This window comes from Podarcis pityusensis, assembly GCF_964106645.2.
Source record: "Podarcis pityusensis genome assembly, chromosome: 15".
Taxonomy (NCBI): domain Eukaryota; kingdom Metazoa; phylum Chordata; class Lepidosauria; order Squamata; family Lacertidae; genus Podarcis; species Podarcis pityusensis.
The window spans coordinates 19,417,936-19,432,631 of NC_138040.1; the positions used below are offsets into that span (position 1 = coordinate 19,417,936).

Below are 14,696 nucleotides of genomic sequence, written 5' to 3' on the forward strand. Positions count from 1 at the left end.
TTTATTTTAAAGCTTTGGTTATTCTAAGGCTGGAATTGTATATGATGATGCAAATGGGAATATCCACATTGGTGAAAGTGAGATCAGAGTCAGCTCCCAGCTTGGAGCTTTGTTAATGCATTGCCTAGAGTGCTGAGCTGGTTACACTCTGATGTAACAGCACTTTTTACAAATACTGTCCTAATGCATGATTAAAAATTTCCCCTTCTCACGGAGTAATGAATTATGGTGATGCTTTATCATATAACATGCTGTCGAGATGCATGTAAATAATGTTGTGTCCTCCAGCACAGAGAGGAAAGCTCTGTTGCCGCAACAAGAGAGGCTATTTGTTTTTTTGGGGGAAATCATTTAGAAGCATCTCTGCAACATATGACACATCTCATTAGGCCTCATTTTGAGGAGAGCAATTTCTATTAGTTATTTATTAATTGCCTATTAAGTCTGTGTCATATGTCCCCTTCATTTCCAGGATTCTCAAGTCATTTCTGCAGATGGGCTCTGAATTCCACATATAGGGCTCAGATCTCACAGATGCTTTTCGTCAAGCAGGATGGGGGTTGCAAAGATACTGTTAGGATATTAATCTTGCTACCCTCTGTCCCACCCCCCACCCCCCAGTGGAATAGGATAATATTTTAAGCCATAACTGAACCTAGAGAAGCTCAAAATCTAGTGCAGTGTTGTTCAGTTAAATTGTAGGATGGGCTGGAATACACCCTGCCCTAACACCTGGTGGGCGGGGGAATATAATTTATCCCATGCAGCTGCTGTGCATGGAGACTGCACCCATCCCAGGCTTCCTGTTTCCTTATAATCATTGCAGTGCATGCAAAACCAATGAAAAATGAAGAGGAATAGTCTTCTTTTCCCTTATTTTGACAAGGGCTAAACACATCAGCCTGCTTTTGGTCTTAGTCACATTCACATGTTTGATGTATTACAGTATTTTAATATTTTTTGGGAAGCCGCCCAGAGTGGCTGGGGAAGCCCAGACAGATGGGCAGGGTATAAATAATAAAATATTATTATTATTATTATTATTATTATTATTATTATTATTATTCACATGCTTTTAATTTTTGCATTAATTTGTAAGCATCATCTAATCTAACCACCCACCAAACCCCCTCCTTTATATGCATATTGGTATATTTTAAATATGTTTTTTCACAAAAGGAGCATTTCCAAATGGATTTGGGTGCTTTTTTTTATTTTTAGATGAGGACTGCATTGGAGGATTTGGGAAGTACAAAATCTGGTGGCTAATGCAGTCCCAATTAGCACATGAGTCTGGAAGGTGCAGAGCAGGTTGACTCATGTTGGAATTCAAATTCACAAAGATCCAATTCCTCAAGCATCCTGTTATCGACCCCATCTCACCTGCTCTTGAAGTCATAATTGATCTGTTTGAAAGCAGGTTAACAGACCCTCCAAGTGTCCCTATTTTCCAGGGACATCCCTGATTTAGAGAAGCTGTCCCAGTTTCTGATTTGATCCCAGAATGTCCCATTTTTCCTTAGGATGTCCCTATTTTCATCAGAGAAATGTTGGAGGGTATGGGTTAAGGCTGCAATCCTGTGCCCAATTATCTTGACATAGGCTTTGCTGTAATTCTTCTTCTTCTTCTTCTTCTTCTTCTTCTTCTTCTTCTTCTTCTTCTTCTTCTTCTTCCCTGCCCATCTGGCTGGCTTACAACATATCTAAAAACATAATAAAAGCATCAGTCCTTAAAAAACTTCCCTAATCAGGGTTACTTTCAGATGTCTTCTAAAAATCAGATAGTTGTTTATTTCCTTGATATCTGTAGGGAGGGCGTTCCACAGGGTGGGTACCACTACCTGAAAAGGCCCTCTGCCTGAAAAGACACATATAGAATTGCCTCTAAAAGGAGGTTCGCTAGATTTCTGTGGTTTGTATTTATTCAAAAACAGCTCAAATTTCTACACTGAATGTTGCTTCTTAAGCCTAGCTATGACCATTGTTGCTAGTCTTCTTGACAGCTTTTACTGGAAAGGAGGGGCACAAATGCTTGTCTCATAAGAACATGAGAAGAGCTTGCTGGATCAGGCCAATGACCTATCTAGTCCAGCATCCTGTTCTCCCAGGGGCCAACCAGATGCCTGTGGGAAACCTGCAAGCAGGACCCAAGCACAAGAGCCCTTCCCATGGTTTCCAGCAACTTGGATTTGGAAGCATCCCTGCCTCCAACTGTTGAGGCAGTGCATAGTCATCCTTGCAAATAGCCACCAATAGCCCTCTCCACCATGAATTTGTCTAATCCTCTTTTAAAGTCATCTAGGTTGGTGGCCATCACTGCCTCGCATTGAAGCAAGTTCCATAGCTTAACTATGCACTGCAGGAAGGACTTCCTTTCATCTGTCCTGAATCTTCCAACATCCAGCTTCACTGAATGTCCACAAGTTCTGCTGTTATGGGAGATGAAGAAGAACAGTTCTCTGTCCACTTTTCCCAACTCACTTTTACTTAGAGTAGGCCAATGGAAATGAATGGATATAAGTGTTGGGATGCGTCCAGGGAGACAGGGGCAATTGGCAGGCCCCCAGATGGCTCCAGCTGGCAGCCTGTTCTCAGAACAGCATCAAAACTGCGACTCAAGCCTCAAAGACCTTTAGAGACTAAGCAGGCAAGCCAGCAGAGATAAGAACTCTTTGCAACAGCAGTAGCGGACAGAGGCATATGTAAGCATATTTACAAGCGTTTATTCAGCATCAGGACAAAGGAAAACATGTCTGCTTCCCTTCGTGTCCAAGCAAACAGCATAGGCAAAAGCTATATACAACAGAAGTTCCCAGCAGACTGTGCTGGAAGTAAACAGACATGTGACACACAACTACTCCACACGCCTGTTCTAAAGGTGGAACGGAGCTATATCCTAACAATAAGTTTGCCATGTCTATGGATTTCAGTGGGTCTACTCTGAGCATGACTGACATTGGACAAAATCCACCATTTTAATATAAATAAAGAAATCTAATGTGTCATGTATCTGTGACAATGGTGGGGCATCTCTAGCCCATATATCTAATTAATAGTGCTGTGTATGGCTGCCTTGAGGTTGCCTTCCTCTCTATCCTCCTGTCTGAGTCCCCATCTCCTGACAACCCCAGAATGCTCTAGGTAGCTCAACCTAACCTGGGGTGACCCAGGAATCTGAATTGACCCAATTCAATTTGGGATTCAGCCTTTGGCCAAATCCAGTACACAACGCTTCTAAAAAGACCAGTTAGGTCTCTTAGGTTGCTTGCAAACATATTGTGGGCAGCTTCCCAAACCATTATTGGTGAGCCATACTCAACCTTCCCACAACCTGACACCATATATGAGGTCAGAGTCAGGAAAGTTCAAGCCACCACTACTGCAAAGGAAGAATCAGAACTGCACTTTGTGTTCCTAATTCTTCCTTTTAGAACCATGTTGCCTTCAAATAGGATAGTGACCCTCTGCAGTTCAAGCCACAGGTGCAAAGGAAGATGCAGCTTAAATTCACTCTGGGGCTGCAAAGGGTTAAGAGTACACTTAGAAAAGGAGGGTACGTTCCATCATATGTGGTGGGAATGGAAGGTTATTAAAAGCTTCTGGGAAATGAGCTATAATGAGCTGAAGAAAATGTTTAAAACAACTTTTGTTAAAAAACCAGAAGCTTTCTTATTAGGATTGAAGGGAGCTGAACTACCTAAAGAACAGAAGAAAATATTTATGTATGCCACAACAGCCTCCCGAATACTGCTAGCCCAAAGATGGAAGGAAGAAAAGACACCAACGAAAGAAGAATGGCAGATCAAGCTATCCAGAAATGGCAAAATTAATAACTATGATAACGAGAAATTTAAAAAGAGTGGGAATCATTTATTGTTTATGTGCAAATTACTGTAAACAAGGCTTTTAAATAATGATTGCAACTATAGAAAATTAGATAAAATAAAGGGAAATAATAATGGAAAAAGTTTAAGAATGGATATGCAGAAGAAATGTGTTAATATAAGGAACCAGAAGGGGGTATGGAGGGAAGTCCAGAGATTTAAAGAATCTCAAAGGGAAGGTTTGTGAAAAGGTAGTTGTTTTTATTTGTAAAAATGTAACTGTGAAAAAGTAATAAAAAATTATTTACCAAAAAAGAAGAAGAGTACACTTAGAGCATGCTCCTGATCCTTCCTTCGTAGCTGTAGATTGAAATTGCAATTAGGCGATTTCACGTGACACCAGGTGGTTGACAGGTGAGCGGCTCCACTCACCCATCAAAGTGGCCCTCTGCCATATGAAGTTTCTTACATGGCTCTTCTGGGCACAGTGCTATGCATGGATGCTTGAGGGATTCACTTCTTTTGAATTCCAATAAAAATGACCTATCTGCATCTCCTGAACTAATGTGCATATCAGAACATAATTAACTCTCACATTTCTCTAGATTGTGCAGTGAAGTTTCCATCTAAAAAAAAAAAAAAAGTGTTTTTAAAAGTGTGTTCTTGCATAAAGTGCCTTTAGGAATGCATATTGTGAGAGAAAGCATGTTAAGGAAGGCATGTATTGAGTTGTATCTGTTTTTGAAACCAGACCACGAGATAATCTTTTGAAACAAGTGCCAGGAGCATTCCTTTATTTCTGATACACATAACAGGAGAGGCACATCTGTGCCACGGGTGCTCTGAACGTGGTACAAAGTGCAAAATATTTATACAGTAGTTAGCGCATAACAAGCACGTGAGTCACTTCCTTAAAGATACTGAAAAATTGTGAAAGTTGCAAGAATATATCAGCACGTTATTGCTTTTTAAAAAGGTTTGCTTTTTTAAAAAATCAGCTTATTTAGCAGCTTGCTTTGCAGTATGTGGCAGCCTGCAGTTAAATTTTGCACAACTTCATTCCAGTGGTAAGAGAAGAATACGAACCAAGCAAATGTCACCCTCACCCATCCTTTGTTATATACACACTTTAACAATTGACCAAAACAAAGTTCATTTTGCATGTTTTGTTTAAAATGAGGATTAATGCAGAAATGGCATGGAATGGGCTCATGACTGAAAATGTGCAAAAGTGATGCGGACCAGAAATAAACTGATCCACCCATCCCTTGAGCTGATCTGTGAATTGGATGGCAAGCAGAATTACTTTGCCTTCCCCAGTGTATTGCAGTGATGAAAAAAGAGAGCATGAAATAAGAACATTTGCTTGTACGAACACACACACACACACACACACACACACAGGTTGATAATTTTATCAAAACTTCTTTTGCTTCCCTTGGATTTCCAGGTTCATTACGCCTTAAGAGAGACCTCTAAATTTGTCTTGAAATATTGCTTAAGCAAAACTTAGAGGCAGCTTACTGGAAAATCCTACTCAGAAGTAAACGCCGTTGACTACAACAGGGCTTGCACTCCACACTTCCCTGGGAAATTTCACTAGTCCTGTAAAACAAAACAAAAAACAAACAAAAACAAAACCCAAAATTGTCTGAACATTTTCAACAAGTGGGGATTCATCTTTGATGATAGCTCTGGTGCACAATGACACAGGCAACACCCTCAGTGGCCATTAGTTCTCATGATTGCTGTGTTGAACCTCTTGGTTTGTAAGCATTGCTTGCCACTGAAGACCAGTCTCTGTAGATTCAGAAGGGCCTGTTGAATTTACACCCTGCTTAGGGGCACCCCAGAGATACCTGACTGGCTACTCTCAATATTGGTAAGTCAACAGCTGGAAAAATATAAACAAAGCTTTTAAAACAGTAGAACTTGTGTTTTGGGTTTCTTTTTTTAAAAAAAAATCCTATGCATTTAATCCTTAACTACAAAGTTTTAGCCCCTTTTCTTCTTTACTTTCTTTCTTCATTGGTTGGAGGCAATGGAGCGTCCGACCTTCATTTGAAAAACAAACAAACAAAAACCTTCTACCCGGCCAACAAATTACAAAAACTACATCCTGGTGACTGTTTTCGAGCGGGAAGCCAGGAAGCTGCCGAGCATGGCTCCAACATCAGACACAAAGCATTAATGCACTCCTCTCTCTTTCTCTTTGGGGACTTTATATTTGTTGTTTGCCTTAATCTGACACAGAACTCGGCTAGGCAGAAATATGCATGTTCTGTGCTGCTTTTGTGTAGGAAACATCCCAGTGGTATTCTCCAATGACAGTCTAGCAAGGCAGTGTCTGAGTAGCAGTTTAATAGACTCTTGCTGCAAGATATTGTGGCGTTCTTTCATAAAGGTTGTTTGTTACCATCAGCATAGCGTTTGGACTAGGCGTGCTGAGTTATTGACTCACAGCCACTACCTTCGTGCCACTGCCACGCAATTTCTTTTGCTGCAACCTCCACCCCTTATTTTATCCATCTTGACAAAGTAGCACGGAGGCTTAATTGGGCCTCCATAAGGGATGGCGCTGCTAACACCAGTGATTTCCTGCCCCCTATCAAAAATAACCACCCCCTACATCTTCATTGTTTGGGGTAAGGGTCCTGTACTGGTACCAGGGGTGCAAATGTTATCTCTGGGTTTGTAGGGGATACAGCTGAATAACCCAGCAACCAGATGGGAAAGTTGTCATGCAGGTAAGCCGGATGAGGATGCAGTGCTCAACAACAGTCCAGGTTTAGATATGGATGGATCCAGGACCAATATGTGACTGGTCCCAGTTCTGCACAAGTCTGGTGGAAATCGCCCCACCCCCCAATCTTGGTTCTGTGCAAATATTTTAGGAGGAATACATACAAAACCTGATAAAAAAATCCACATTTTTGAAAAGCTTTTTTTAAATGAAACATACAAGGTGGTCTGAGGGATACCCTTCTGTCTTCTATTGTTTACATTTTTAAAGTACTTATTGATTTGATTTATTGCATTTATATTGCTCCTTTTTCTCCAAGGAGCTCAGGGTGTCATGCATGGCTTCACCCCTCTTCCTTTAATCCCCAGAACAACCCTGTAAGGTGGGTTAGGTTAAGAGGCAGCGACTGGCCCTTGGTCACCCAGTGAGCTTCATGGCTGAGTAGGGATTTGAACCCTGGTCTCCCAGGTCCTAGTCCAATGCCCTTATACCACAATGGTTCTCAAAACACAACTCTGGTGGGACTCAACCCCAAATGAACCTTTGCATAACTCCACCCATCATTAGTCTACAAGTCCAGTGCATTGTCCAATGACTAGGTAGAACATGGGACTTCTGGTACCATTGCATGAATCAAAAACAAAGAGAAGAAAGTCCCCTTGGGAGTGACAGATCTTGAAGACATGCTGTACCTCTCAGTAAGAATTGTACATTAAACATGTGGGAGGTTGTTACATACTGTATCTTTTGCCTATTTTTTTTAAACATACAGTTTCCCCTAATAATGTCATCACACCATCAAGAGCTATCACTCACATTGAGACTTGCTTTGTGTTCAGCATGAATGGCACCAGGAACTGGGTGTGCCAGATCAGGTATCTTCAATTTTTTCAGATCCGTTTTTTTTTTTTTTTTTTTTACCCAAACATGCATTTTGGGACTGAATTCTTAATCTTTTGCCATCCATTTTGGGTTGTGACCGACCTTCGATCAGGTCCCAATCCACTAGTGAGTCCAGACCCATCAGTTAAAGACCTGTGCTTTAAGGAAAGTTTCATAGCTCAGCCACAAAGTATGCATGCAGAAGGTCTCAGGTTCTATCTGTGGCATATCCACCTCCCCCCCCCCCTCCCGGATCAGATATCAGCTGATGGGAAAAATTACCCTTCCCTGTCTTGAGATCTCATAGAGCAGCTACACTAGGTAGTCTCGTGGGGGCATCTGTAGCTACAGTGGTACCTTGGGTTAAGAACTTAATTCGTTCTGGAGATCCATTCTTAACCTGAAACTGTTCTTAACCTGAGATACCACTTTAGCTAATGGGGCCTCCCGCTGCCGCCGCATCACCACCGTGCAATTTCTGTTCTCATCCTGAAGCAAAGTTCTTAACCCAAGGTACTATTTCTGAGTTAGTGGAGTCTGTAACCTGAAGCGTCTGTAACCTGAGGTACCACTATACTTTAAAAAAAAAAAAAAAAAAAAAAAAAAACAGCAAGAGATGACAGGCCCTCAAACCACCTCATGTGAGATCTACAAGGTCACTTGGGGGTTACTCTGCAATATTTACTAGGAGAAGAGAATAGATTTTAACCACTAAAGTCTGAAATATCATGATGAAGCCTGTGCCCTGAGTTGCCTATTTGTGGTCAACATAAGCAGCAGTTAGCATCATTTACTTACTTACAGTGTGATCCTAACCATGTCTGATGTCAGCCACGTCTAACCAGATGTCAGCCCTTATAGGGTTGAATCCAACTGCACTATTCTTAGAACAGACCTACTGTATGGAATTCATTGGACCTCAGCTAGTCGTGTCCATTACTTTCAATGGGTCTACTGTGCATAGGGTTAACACTGGATGCAGCTCAGAGAATTCAGTAGGGCTTCCTCACAGTTAAGTGGAGTTATAGGGTTGCAGACTTACTTATCTAGTAAACTTATCTATGTTAGTCTGACAACGTCTGGTGAGGGGTGTGGGGCACCAGGTTGGGGAATCCTGAGTTAGGCTGATCTGTTGACTGATGTTCTGGGGACTTCACATAAAGGAGCACATCTGCTCTCAACAGCGCAAACACTTCTTTGAAATAAGATCATCTTTGCGGCAAAGCAAATGAGATCTGTGAAAGCACCGACCCAGCTCTGGGGAAATCTGTGCTTGTGTCACTGGAGCGGCCAGCAATGGTGCTGCCATGTTTAATCACCTCCAAGCAAGAGTAATATGGCAAGAACAGGGACCGCAAGGCAAGCGGGAGCTCCAAGCAGGGAGACTAGGACTTATATATTTATTTGCCTCCAACACCATCCAGGAGGGGCTTCCACCTGCATTTTCCTATATGGCTTTAGAAACCTTTCATTCACCACCTGCTTGCCTTCCAAACCTCTCTTTTTATTTTATTTTATTTTGCCCAGATACGCTGACATCTTAATAAAATATTTTGATATAGCTGAGCTGAGATTGCCATTGAATGTTAAATAATACCGGGTTTATATTTATTATCACTTATTTATTAAGTCTTTGTTCCCCAGCGTAGAGGGGGAAATCTTCCCATTATACCTGTTATGTCGCAGGAAAAGGCACTTTAAATAATTCATTTGATTAATTATTCAAACATTTAATTAGCATATAATAACTGTCGTGTTAAATCCGAGCTTTGCGGGCTTGAATTAAAAGGGTAACTAACGGCAGGCTTTGCCTCTGTCATTCCAGCTTCCTTCCCATGCTGGCTGGGGCTGTCATCGCTGCTTCTCCGCACCTGATACTGATTGATGCAAACCTTTTCAAGTTTTGCATTTCAGAGATAGGTGCAAATGGGAGCCCATTGATGGCCAGTTCATAATAATTAATTGATTATCACAGCTGACATTTCCAAAGAACCTTTTCAAGCAAAGATCGGGGAAGGGAAGAGAGATTGGTGTTAAGCACTTCTGTCATGGAACCTCACACAGAGGCCAGAACTCTGTCCCTCCCTGAAAACGAGGCCACACGAGTTACACAATTTCATAATATTTGTCGATTAAAAATGTTTTCTGTAATTTGAGTACCTGATTCTGAAGTTCCCAATCAGGTACAGCTAATGAAACTGAATTTTTCAGCAGGGTTTGGCATTCCATCACAGCCATCCATCCACACAGCTTACTGGCAGGGAGAAGTGTGAGCCAGCAGTGAAGTCAGTGCAGTGCAAACATACTGTCCAGAATTGCTGGATTGGCTCTGCCAGTGCATTTACACCCACACTGACCTTGCTGCCCCTCCCTTGCCTGTTCCTCATATGCTAGAGGGATGGTGGTGATGGAAGGTGAAAGCAAGTTGTCGCCCCCCACACCCACCCCTGCCAACTGCTATTGGTTTTGAGAGCATGAATGGATTTTTTTTTGGAGAAGGGTGAAGCAGATTACACTGCATCTGGGCCCATATCTTCAAAGTTTCATTTGGCTCTAAGGATCATGGAGTGTTGTTTTTATTATTATTTTTATTACTACTACTACTACTACTACTACTACTACTACTACAAATAATAATAATACAAATACCTGTATGATAAACTTATCATTTCCCTCAGATTCAAATTATGACAATTATTTATTGTATTTCCCCCTTTATACTCCACCTTTTTTCTCCAAGGAGCTCAAGGTGGCGTACATGGTTTTCTTGCTTCTTATTTAATCCTTACAACATCCCTGTGAGGTAGGTAGCCCAGTGCTCTAACCATTACACCTCACTGGCTGACATCTCATTGTAACATCGAGCAGGAGCTCAATGGAAACAGATCCAGCCATAAACAGTCAAGAGGACAGCAGCTGTCTGTCCATTCATCTGCTCATCAGTCCACCTGGGTCAGATCCGTCCCATGGCTGGATCCACCCAGATGGTTTGGAATAAGATATGCAGACATTAGAATGACATCACTTGGTTGTCACATGAACCAACCTTGGCAGACTTTGCTTGAGGCACCATTTCAGTTCAGATTTCTCTCACTTCTTTGCCTAGTCAATCTAATGACATCTTTATGGTTTGATGACACCTGTTCCTTTATACTATACTCAGACAACGGCTTTATCGTTTACTTGTCTTCTTCAATGACTTACTTTGGCTAACATGCCATTGGGACAACTCCATGCCTGGATGAAAATTCAGCCCCATTCCCTGCCTCACCCAATGCCAAAGGCCTGTTCCATTAGCTTGTGTTCAATCCTCTGTTGTCCTCTAGTGTACAGTTAGAATATTAGCTCTTGATTCAGAAGCCAGGAAAACGAACTCCCAGCAGCCCTTCCGGACGCGGTGTAATTCATTACCTACCTTGATTTCCACTTAAAATGTACTTTAACTACACTTCCAGCTACAAACCCTAAATCACCCCCGTGTTCACAAAAAGTCCATCATTTTTTATTTTATCGCGCAGCGTTGGCATGACATAATCCCTTCCTGAGCGTCTCGAAGTGCTTTACGGATCAATAAATTACTTACCTACGCACGTCAGAGGCAATGTATGCAAGGCCACTGCAGTTCCTCTGCACTCAGACGGCTCACTTGGAAAGGCTGGAGTCTGCGCCAGACACCGTGGAGGGAATCCTAGAGGAGGAGGAATCTAAGAAAAGAGGGGTGGACCTTAGAGCAGGACCAGCAAAGGGATTTTTTGCTCTATCATGCAGAGGCTTCCAAAGCTATGGGTGCCCTGATCATATCAGCTCAAAGCCCCCATTCATCTTCTGCAAAATAACTGTGAAAGCGAATACACAGTGTTTTGACACACCAGTCACCTGGTATGATGACAGTTGCAGCCATTCTTGGACCAGGACAACCAATGTGGTGTAGTGGTCAGAATATTGGGCTAGGACCAGGGTTTGACTCCCCACTCAGATATGATGCTCCTTGGACCAGTCCCTGCCTCTCAGCCTATCCTACTTCACAGGGTTCTTATGGGGGTTAAATGAGGAGGTGGAGAACCCCTGGAGAAAAAGGTGGGATATAGATGCATAAATAAATAAAGCAATAAAACAATAAACCATCTTAGTTAAGCACTGGTGATTTCAGAACTGGAGTACTGCAATACAATCTAAAGTGGGGTTTCCCTTGCATTTGTTCCGGAAAATGCAGTTAGTGCAGAATGCTGCAGCACGATTCCTCAAAGGAGTGACTCTCTGTCAGAACCCCCTTCTCCCGCTCAGAAATCTGTACTGGTTGCTGATTTGCTACTCAGCCAATTCCAAGGTGTTGCTATTATTATATAAAGTCCTCAGCAACTTGAGACCAGTTTGCTTGATGGATCACCTTAGCCCATTTGTGCCCACTTGACCACTTTGGTCTGCGCAACTGGCACTCTTACAAGTGCCATATAACATTTGCTTCACAGTTGCAGGGAATCGATCCTTTTAGTGTGCTGATTAATATTGGGAGGTGCCTTTGTTGGACCATTTTCAATACTTTTTTAAAAACCTGTTGTTTCTTTAGGAAGGCCTTCCCAAATGTATAAATTGTGGTTTAGAACCTGTTGGTTCTATTTACTGTACTTTTCCATGTACTGTATAATACTATGTTTTTTTCCCTTTAAAAATCATGTTAAAAAGTGGGGGTGGTCTTATACATGGGTATTGCACAGGGTGGATGTTTGATCGGTTGCTGCCGAGGCTGTCAGCGGCTATTGTGCATGTTATTGGTTGCTGTGTCAATGGGTGGTGTTGATTGGCTGACGCTCCAGCAGTTGAACGGGCGATTGGCAGCTTCTGCTGGCAATGGGACAGACAGGAGGTGGATTTTGCAGGTGAGCAAACCCCCCCCCCCCAATAATAGCTCAACAACCCTGGGCAATCCAAGCTCAACAACTCTGTGCCATCTCCCCCCATTTTCTGAAATTTGAGTCCCCCAAAATAGGGGGCGTCTTATTGATGGAAAAGTACTATATATTTTGACATGTTTGTGATATCTACTGGTTTTTAGATTTTATCACTATTTCCTTATGAATATTTCATATTATTATATGCCAATCACTTTTTTAAAAGTAAGTGGTATGTAAATCTTGTTAGATAAAATTAAATATGAAATAGCACCACCCTGTGATTACATAGAGTTTCTTTCTACATATGAAATTGGGCATGGAAGTCTGAGATAACAAGGGATCATTGAATCCTATAGTTCTAAGGGGCTTCAAATGTCATCCAGACCACTGCTGCGGCATCCCTGATAGGTAGCCATCCAGGCTCTGCTTAAAAACCTCCAGTGACAGAGAGCCCACCACTTTCCAGTGCAGTCTGTTCCACTGACAGCCACCTTGTGCCATCAGGAAGTTATTTATAATGTGTTGTCTAAGTTCTTTCTTCCCTTGTTAGTTGAACCCGTTGCTTAGGGTCTTACTGCCTGGAGCCACGAAAAGCAAATTTGCTCCATCACTTTTGTAACTCCTCTTCAAATATGTGAAGATGCCTATCGGACCACCTCTTAATCATCTGTCCTCCAGACTAAATGGGAACAGGAGGGCAGTTCTTTCCAGGCACTTTTTCCATAGTGCTTGAGACTCCAGTGTCCAGACAAAAGCAGTACAGTTTTGGCACTCTCTGAGAACAGAGTGTCTTTTCCTTTTGGGTTCTTATGCTGAGTTCCCCTTTTATTGAATGTCTTTGCTGGTTTCCCATTCTTTGTTTCTGCCCAGTGCTCTTTTGATTAATTAGTTATTTGGCCAATAGTTTTGCATACTATGTTTCAATTGCTGTTTCGGATTGTTGCTTGGCAACCTTGCTTGGCTACGACATTTTCCGTGTATGTGCAACAACGGGTGCACAAATATCATACAGAGAGTTTGTGTCTTAATTAATACACATATAAACTAAAGTACAGTGGTACCTCAGGTTCAGAATTTAATTCGTTCTGGAGGTCTATTCTTAACCTGAAACTGTTTTTAACCTGAGGTACCACTTTAGCTAATGGGGCCTCCCGCCGCCGCCACACAATTTCTGTTCTCATCCTGAAGCAAAGTTCTTAACCTGAGGTACTATTTCTGGGTTAGCGGAGTCTGTAACCTGAAGTGTCTGTAACATGAGGTACCACTGTAGGATGCTTTTCTTAAGAAGCGTGGGTCTGATCGCATTCTGTTCCAAATCAGTTTCACTGAAATGCAATTTAGGCCACCAAAGGAGAGGAGGAGAACAGAACAGAAGAAGGCTGCTGCATCAGGACAATGACCCCTCTAGTCCAGCATCCTGTTCTCAGAGTGGTCAACCAGATAGTCCAATGGGAAATCTGCAGGCAGGGCCCAAGCACAAGAGCCCACTCCCCTCCTGTGGTTTCCAGCAACTGGTATTCAGAAGCCACGCTGCCTCCAACTGAGGAGGCAGAGCAAAGCCATCACAGCTAGTAGCCATTCATCCTTCCATGAATTTGTCTCATCCTCTTTTAAAGCTATCTAGAGGCCATCACTGACTCCTGTTGCCAATGTCTATAGACATTGGTTTTGTCTGGAAGAGACTGGAAGTCCCCTTGTGGATGTGGATGGTCCAACTACATCATAAAGTCACTGGCACCTAGGGATGGAGGGATGGTACAACTTTGGTATCTGCTAGTTTCTCAATTATCCAATCTTTAATTGAATTTGTCAAAATTCTGCATCAATTTGCAATGGTCTTTATTTATTTATTTATTTATTTATTTATTTTTAAATTCTCATGAAAACCCATCAGCATTTTACTGCATATTTTCTGCAATATGCATATTTTTAATGTGCTTTTGCCTAATATACCCAAATTTGCAAACAAATTGACCCAATATAATGCATTTTTAATATTACTTTCACTAATGTGCTCATGCAACTGGACACTACTGGAGATTTGAACCACAACATTCAGAGAAATGCAAATTTTGAAGGATAGCTGTGTTTTGGTTCTCGTATTGTTTTAGAAAGTGTAGATTTAGTAGGTTCACACTAAAACCCATCCTTACTGAAAACATAACAGCTTCATAATTTTTTTGAGCCTGGGCATGGCCAGAAAATTGCATACAACCTTTAGAGAAAGTTGAAATAACAAATAATAACAATATCTGTTACATGTTTTGGAAAGAATTATGGGTGAAAACCTGAGCCAAAAAAAAGTTATTGCACCTCAGCTGAAATTTTGTGAAGCCTCCAGGGTGCAGTTAAATT

At 41.8% G+C, this 14,696-nt stretch overlaps 1 protein-coding gene across 9 annotated transcripts in view; it reads left to right on the forward strand.

Annotated features, from left to right (window-relative positions):
• The window catches only part of NTM (neurotrimin), a 796,613-nt gene that overhangs the window by 686,721 nt on the left and 95,196 nt on the right, over positions 1–14,696 (forward strand). The window lies entirely within an intron of this gene.